Here is a 7,877-nt window from a genome sequence, read left to right as displayed (position 1 = left end):
GAGATAGAAAACTCTAAAACATATTTTTCTTTGGATTCCTATTTTAGCAAACACATTGTGTATAAGATAGAAAATAAGAAAGTTAATAATTGGCAAATAAGTTTTCTATCTGTATAAAATATTTTATTTCCTTTACAAATTGGATCACGTGGGGACATGGACTGCCAAGAGTAGGGAGATTAGAGCAGTGACATAGGGGAACAGACAAAACACTGCAGATCAGTAAAATAATTGCTAGATACATAAAATATTTGAAAAGTCAACATTGATTAATTTCCTTGATTTAACATTTGGTCATCTGAAGTAGTCTCATTTTTAAAACTCATGCTCTTAAATTTCTCTGGAGGCTGAAGCATTCTAAAACAAATAGACATGAATGAAGAAAGTTATTTGTGGATTTAGCTGAAGAGCTGAAAGATGCCGGTCTCAGTTTCACAGTCTTTTATTTTATCCTCTGCCTTAATTACTTTTCTCATTGCTGAGACAAAATACTCAAAACCAAAGTTAAAGGGAAGAGATTTATTTAGGTCATAGTTTGGAGAGGTTTTGGTCCTTAATCAGCTGGTTCCAAGAAAGAGTAGCTCATGGGAAGAGGTGGCAGAAGACAGCAAAATCAATAAGAAGGGAGGGGCAGACAAGACTCTTTTGGTCCCTTCTATATATGCAGGCTACCTGCCCTAGGGAGGGTATGACACTCACAACTTTAATCCTAGCCACAACTATGCCAAACCAATCAGTGGACCAATTTATACATCAAACACCTTTAATCCCAGCATCACACACTCTAGGCTCAGCCACCACGGAAAAATCACTATAAGCTCATGAGTCTTTAGGGGACACATAGACACAAACCATAACAGCATCTGTGTACATTTGTTAATGAAGGAGACATCTGTGTTTTGAATGTCAGTACTCTAACTGACTATATTTCTGGGACTGTCCTGTTCTAAATAGATTCTTCTGAGACAGGATGTGGGGAGGAGAACGCTGTTAATGAATAGAGCCAAAGATTCCTGATATCATTGAAGAAAAGAACTACTTGGACATTGTCACCCTAGTAATCACTCTTCAAAACTAAGTCAGTTGAACTCAGCAATGGAATTTGTAAATCAATTTGGATAACTGCAGACTATTTAAATTTAATACGCTACACTAGTGAGCTTTTTAAAAAATGTCTAAACCTCAATCAAACCTACTATCTGTTTCCATCTAAGACCCTACAGGAAAGGTAGAAATGATCCTATTGTTAATCACTTGGATAACTTTAAACAGTTAGATGTGTCACTGTCAGAGTTGATTCACAATAGTACAGTAGATGAGCCGGAAAAGGCAAGACTACTGTCTGACATATAAGAATCTCCTTCCAGGTTGTTTTGGGAGATGTGTTTTTTCCCATAAGGGTTTCTTATTTCCTTCCCTTTCCTAAAACACATCAAAGTATTAGCAAAATGAGGACACTGTTCTGCCCTAAATGTCTTAGATTCAAGACATTCAAATGTAAAATCACATCAAAGAGCTCCAAAGGGCAGAGAACATAAGAATGTTTAGAGTATCCAGTGTCCTGCTACAAAAACCTTTTCTTTCCTCTTGAGAACCTTTGATACCCTCCCCTGAAAAACGAATACACATCATTGTACAACTTGCTAATGTGTGCGTAATGCTCTGTGAGAAGCTGGGGGGAAAGTAAGAAGGAATTATGCAGATTTAAAGGAAAATAATAAGGACACTGCATGCACAATTTTTCTTTTTGTTAGTCCTCAATACTCATCATCTTTCTAAGATTGGATTTCATTTGCACTTTAATACCAGAGGAGAAAACTTCTGTTACTTTTTAGGTCACAGTTTACCTGCCTGTGACCATCTGGAGTCCTCAATACTCAGACCCCTGGATAGGAAACAGAATTGCAGATCAAGTTTTTGAAGCCATCAGTCCTGAAACCTGACTGACCAGAAATATCTTACAAGATCTGTCAAGTATTTACATTTATATTTTTAAGACACGGTATTTTGTTTGTGTCTTTTTATATAAAACAAAATAAGATCTAGTTCAGGGAAATTACTTCCTTTGAACTTGCATATTTGTGTTTATGTATTCATGCGGTGGTCATTTCTTCAACTAGCACAAGTCAGGAGTTGTGATGAATGATTCCAATGGGAGGATGGATCTACCTTTCCCTCCAAAGAGCTCTTAGGGAGGAAGGCAGGCAAGCACTGAGACCTAAAAGGATTTACAAAAGGTTCATCCAGTTCCAAATAGGTCAAACAGCTCCACTCCAGTGGAAAGAAACAGGACTCTTAGGACCAAGGGACGGTTAGCTCTGATCACAGATAAGTAGAGGAACCAAACCCTTATTCAGCTGGGAATTTATTTCTCTGTGCAAGTTTCTAAACCCTCATGAGCTTAGTTCTTCATGTTTGTCCTCATTCTCATTACAAGAGTAGGTAACAGACTTTGCTCTGCCCAAACCCCTCTTTAAATTATGTTGGGATTTCAATTGATTGTAGGGAATGGTCAGGGATCTGCATTTTTCTCCATTGTTGAGGGGAGCTGAGGGCTACATCTCTAAGGCATCTTGTCTGCTATAGGGGACTGATTCCACTGTCCTGAGATCCTTTCTAGAATGAGAGAAAGAGCTATATCAACAAACTGCCTTTGCTATCAAGACTTGTTCCATTTAATGTCATCTCCTGCAATTGTCCCTCCTACACTTTTCCCACATTCACTGACAATTCCTGGACTGTTATTTGGCTCTGACATTGGTTACCCTGCTAGTCAGCCTCCTTCATTTTCATTAAGGATGACGATATATAACAGAACCTCCACTCCATCCTGGCATTCAGATTTCTCTGACCTTTTTATTTGCTGTCACTTCCATGGTACTAGACCCTCTCCTTGTTCTCAGGAAGGGCAAATAGTACAGTGGAAGGCTTTGGAGAATAGTGTAGAGCAAGGCTTTGGAGATAGTCAGAACTTGTTTTATCTCTCAGCACTGACTTTGTTTTTTTTTTTTTAGTTTGAAGCAATTTTACTATTAATTATGCTAGTTAACATAAATGTCAAGTACATTATTACTAAGACAAGGGATATTAAGACAGGCAATAGTTTTGAGATTACTGTCACAAAACAAAAACAATTTAGAAAACCTTCACTCTTTGTAGATCATATTCAAATTATATTCCTAAGAATAAAGCTATATATGAAGACACCAGAACAAACTAATCTATTCATGAATAGTCACAGAAGTCTTCATACTGCACAGGACACCAATTTGATACATATATACAGTTCTCCATGAGAAGCAAAAAGCAGCAAAATATATATCAATTTTCTACATATATAAAGGTGACTCCTACAATGAGAAAATATCCAGGTTTGCACACTTGTTTATAGAAATCTATTGGTGAATTTAAGACATTAGGAAAAATTGGAGAAAATGCTCCAAGCATCCTATTTTAAAACTCTTTGATTCTGCAAACAGCCTGTACTTGGAAAGTGCCGCAGAGGTATCTTTCCCATCCCTGATTTTGCAGGGTTTCATCAGCACTGACTTTGAACAAGAATAAACCTCTGTAAGCCTCAGTATCAGATACTTACAAAGTTTTGTTGAGGATCATGTGGGATAACAATTTAAAGTACCCAGCATAAAGTACAACCAAAGAACAGTGGCCATTTTCATGATTATTCACGTGTGCTTCTTGCGTATAGCCAGGGCTGGACACGCCTGATTCCTGTTAAGCACATCTATTCATTGGCAGTGGGATAAGAACTGGGCAAAATTCTGAAGCTGCTCCAGTGAAGAAGAGTCTTACCCTAAAGGAACTCTCAGGTCCTGCAAAAAGGATGGGCACAACAAACATAAATTATTATGTTTCTAAGTTATTATATTATAAAAATAGATACAGTGCTTTAGGAATATAGAGAAGAATAAACCCTCAATTCAAATTCCAGATAGGTAATCATATACAAGTTTTTGCCTTTCTAGGTACCAAAATCTCAACTGAAGTACAACTAGCACAAGCATACCAATAATAAACTACAAAAGATGTACAGAAATGTTCACAACTTTTTTTATAATCTTTTTAAAAAAATTTTATTTATGTGTGACTTTTTTTAATAATCTTTTTAAAAAAATTTTATTTATTTATTTATGTGTGTGTGTGTGTGTGTGTGTGTGGCCAGCTCAGCCCACCAGGGGGCGGGGCTGGCTGGCATGTGGTGCTGGGGATTGAACCGCGGTCCCTGTGCTTTGCTAAGCTTGTTCTAAGTAGGTGCTTTAGACCACTGAGCCATCTCACCAGCCCGAAATGTTCACAACTTTATGGGTGCTATTGGTCTGAATCAGATCAGAAAAATATAAATAACTCTAGATGTTTCTAATAAGAAGCTTGTGATTTGGAGAATTAGGAATTTAAAATACCACTGGTAGAACTGGCAAAAGGAAGGAGAGAAAAGGCCAGCCCTGGAGCTCAGCGGTGCTGCTAGCTTTAGACATGGCAACCAACTGCAGAAGCACCAAGCAACTTCAGGTCATGATCATGTCACAGTGCTGGGCAAGAAATGTCTCTGCAGTTGTACAAACATCTACTAAAGCCTCCGCATCAACCCACTGCTGCTGATGTCACCCCCTGCCCAGCTTCCCTACCCATGTGAGTGTCTATACACATCACATCTTCATCTCTGATACTTTGGTAACTCGTACCCTTGCTGACTCCAGAGGACTGACTAATTCCTAGTGATGACAAACTCCTCCCTGTGCTCTGGGCCACTAGCCACTGGCCACCATCACACCAGGCCCAGACACCAAAAAACAGAGAGCTGTTAGTCACAGAGTTGCTGAAACTGTTCAAACCAGCCAGTCCTTCCCCTCCCTTACTTGATACTTCCCACAGGATCCACAGTAAGGGTTCTTCTTCACTTTTCATCCCTGCAGTCTACATCCTAACCAACTCTGGTGCTTCCCCACTATAGCTCCCCTAACATGCCCCCTCCTCCACCATCTATAAGTACAATACAGATATCTTAGCAAAGACAATTATGTCTTGGTCTGTTTCCTTCCCCATAACTGAGTATTTTTAAAAACGAACATCTCACAACTTCATGTTGAAGAAACTAAAATCTAGAATTTGTTGGCAGAGATTTTCAGAATATACTACCCGGGCATGTGACTGACCTATTAGAGGATGTAACATAGAAAGAGAAAAACAAAATTGAGTTCTCAAGAGACAACCCAACCTTCAGAGTCATGAATCAGTGATATCGCTCATTTAGCATGACTACAGGAATAGTTCTAGTAGGGTCTAGATTTTTCCATCTGAGCAAAGTGACTATATTTTACTTTGCTACTAATTTTTTCAAATGTTCCCAAACTGTGATTATCTATTGCTCAAGGTCAAGCTTTAGATACTCATTGAGGATCTCCACTGTCTCTGTCACTTTCCCTTATCTGGATACAATGCTCAACCCCCTTTAGGCTTTCACAGCCTAAAGGAGTGAAAGCTTACTTTAGCCCCCAGTTTTAGAGCATATTTGGCTGGCTTCAAGATAGACAGAGGAACATGGTGGAAGAAATGATGCTTAACCCATGGCTTCGAGGAAGCAAAGTGTGAAGGGCTGGGAAGGGAGATGCACCCCTTTAGGTCACACTCCCCAGGACCCATCTCTCCCTGACAGGCTCTGTTTCCTAACAGTACTTTAAACTCTGGATTGATGCTCTGGTGAATACAGCACACCCATGATCCGGTTGCTTTCTGAAAGCTCCACCTCTGAACATAGGAGCCTGGGGGCACACATTCTAGATCTAAACCACAACACACATCTAAGGGTGTATGTGCCTTCTCTGTGGCCTGCACACTGCTGCATACTACACCTGCTAACGAAGGAAGTTGTGCAGTGATTCCACTCCTCAGTGATCATTAGAAGCCCTCTTCCTTCTCTTGCCTCATCAGTGTCACATATGCTACAGCAAAGAAGGAGAAATTTAGAAACCCTTTTGGCAAGAAAAGACACTTCCTATGTAGAGTCTGAGCTGCAAATGGGTCCCTAGTAACACAATAGCCAATATTTCCTGTGCAATATCCTTTAACATTCTCCACTCCAGGGCAGAAACCTGGGGCTTACATGTCTAAGCACCTCCTTTGGTCTAGAGAGCTTAACCCTGGCCTAGAAAACTCAGCAGCTGGAGCAGCTATTGAGTGAAACACACAGGTTAGTCACTCGTCTACAGAGAACTGGGATTGTGGGTGGGTATTGTAAAAGCTCTTTGGGGAGAAATGTGAGCTGTAGCTTGCATTTTAGTTCAAAGTTGATCTCCTTCTTGTGCATACCATAACAGTCTTTATACAATGCCATTTAACATTCTGTTCTGAAGAAATTTGGGATTATTTTTTATTCATTTGTATAAGAAATACATGTTTCTTTTTTCCCTGTGTTTTATCATAACAATTCAGTTATAAAGCATTTTTAGAGGTCTCAATATCTTTCCCATAAAAGAGGGAGTACAGACACCAAGATGTTTGGCCAGAGGGGAGGGGTCCAAGCTGGAGGCTGCGGTGGGGAAGTGTCGGAAGGAAGTGGGGAAAATCAAACTGCATTGGGGTTGAGCCTAGTACCAGCAAAAGGAAATGTCCAGCACAGAATGTTGCCCCCAAGCCGAGGGAGGTAGGCACCAAGGAAATTAGACACGTGGTCTGGTGTGGGGTGTCAGAGCCTGAGGGGCAGAGGAGGCATCTGCATGTGAGGCGTGGGCTGGCATGGAGAATCCCAGCCCAAGACAGGTAAGGAGACATCAGACAGGAAGGAGAGGCAGTGATGAAGCTGGTAAATATACCCAAATTATGTGATCCACCAAAATGTTCCACTTTATATCTAGATGTGTCCCACAAGCACCATGCACTCATAGATAGGGCTTTGGGAAGAAAGTGGGATTATGGGGGCTTATAGCTGACTTCTGTTGGGAGGTTGGGTCTTGTCAGAAGAAGCTGATATTTACACATGTGGGTCTGGTTTATTTCACTTATGAGTATGTCTTCAAGTGGCATCCACTTAAATATGAAGACTTCAAGTTTATCATTCTTTATAGCCAAGTAATACTCCACTGTATAGGGGCTGGTGAGATGGCTCAGTGGTCTAAGGCACCTACTTAGAAAAAGCTAAGCTGAGCAAAACACAGGGACCTTGGTTCAATCCCCCAGCACCACATGCCAGCCAGCCCTGCCCCCTGGTGGGCTGAGCTGGCCACACACACACTAAATAAATAAATAATAAATAAATAAATAAATCTTTAAAAAAAATACTCCACTGTATAAAAATATCACATCTTTTTCATTCATTCCTCAGGTGAAGGGCATCTTGGTTGCTTCTAAGATTTGGCTATCATAAATTGTGCTGCTATAGACATAGGTACACATATATCACTATGATATGATGTTTTCAGTTCCTCCAGGAAAATTCCCAGTAGGGGGATAGCTGGCTTAGATGGGATTTCCAGTCCTAGTTTTTTAAGGATTTTCCGCACTGATTTCCATAATGGTTGCACCAGTCTACATTCCCACCAGTAATGGAGAAGGGTTCCTTTTTCCCCACAGCCTCTCCAACATTTATTGTTAGTTGATTTGTTTATAATAGCCATTCTTTCTGGGGTGAGATGATATCTCAGAGTTGTTTTAATTTGCATTTCACTGATGGCTAGTGATGTGGAGCATTTTTTCTTTTTTTCCCATAGTTTCATTGAGAAACAAATAGCAATGAGACAGTTTCAAACCAAACTGGTAGGACAGTTTCAATAATTAAGACATTGCGTACATTCTTCTTAGTGGTTAATTGCTGTACAAGATGCAGACATGATATTCTATTTACAAACTCTATTAGAACAAATCAC

This window comes from Octodon degus, unplaced genomic scaffold, assembly GCF_000260255.1.
Source record: "Octodon degus isolate 3935 unplaced genomic scaffold, OctDeg1.0 scaffold00134, whole genome shotgun sequence".
NCBI lineage: Eukaryota > Metazoa > Chordata > Mammalia > Rodentia > Octodontidae > Octodon > Octodon degus.
This window is presented reverse-complemented; position numbering follows the sequence as displayed.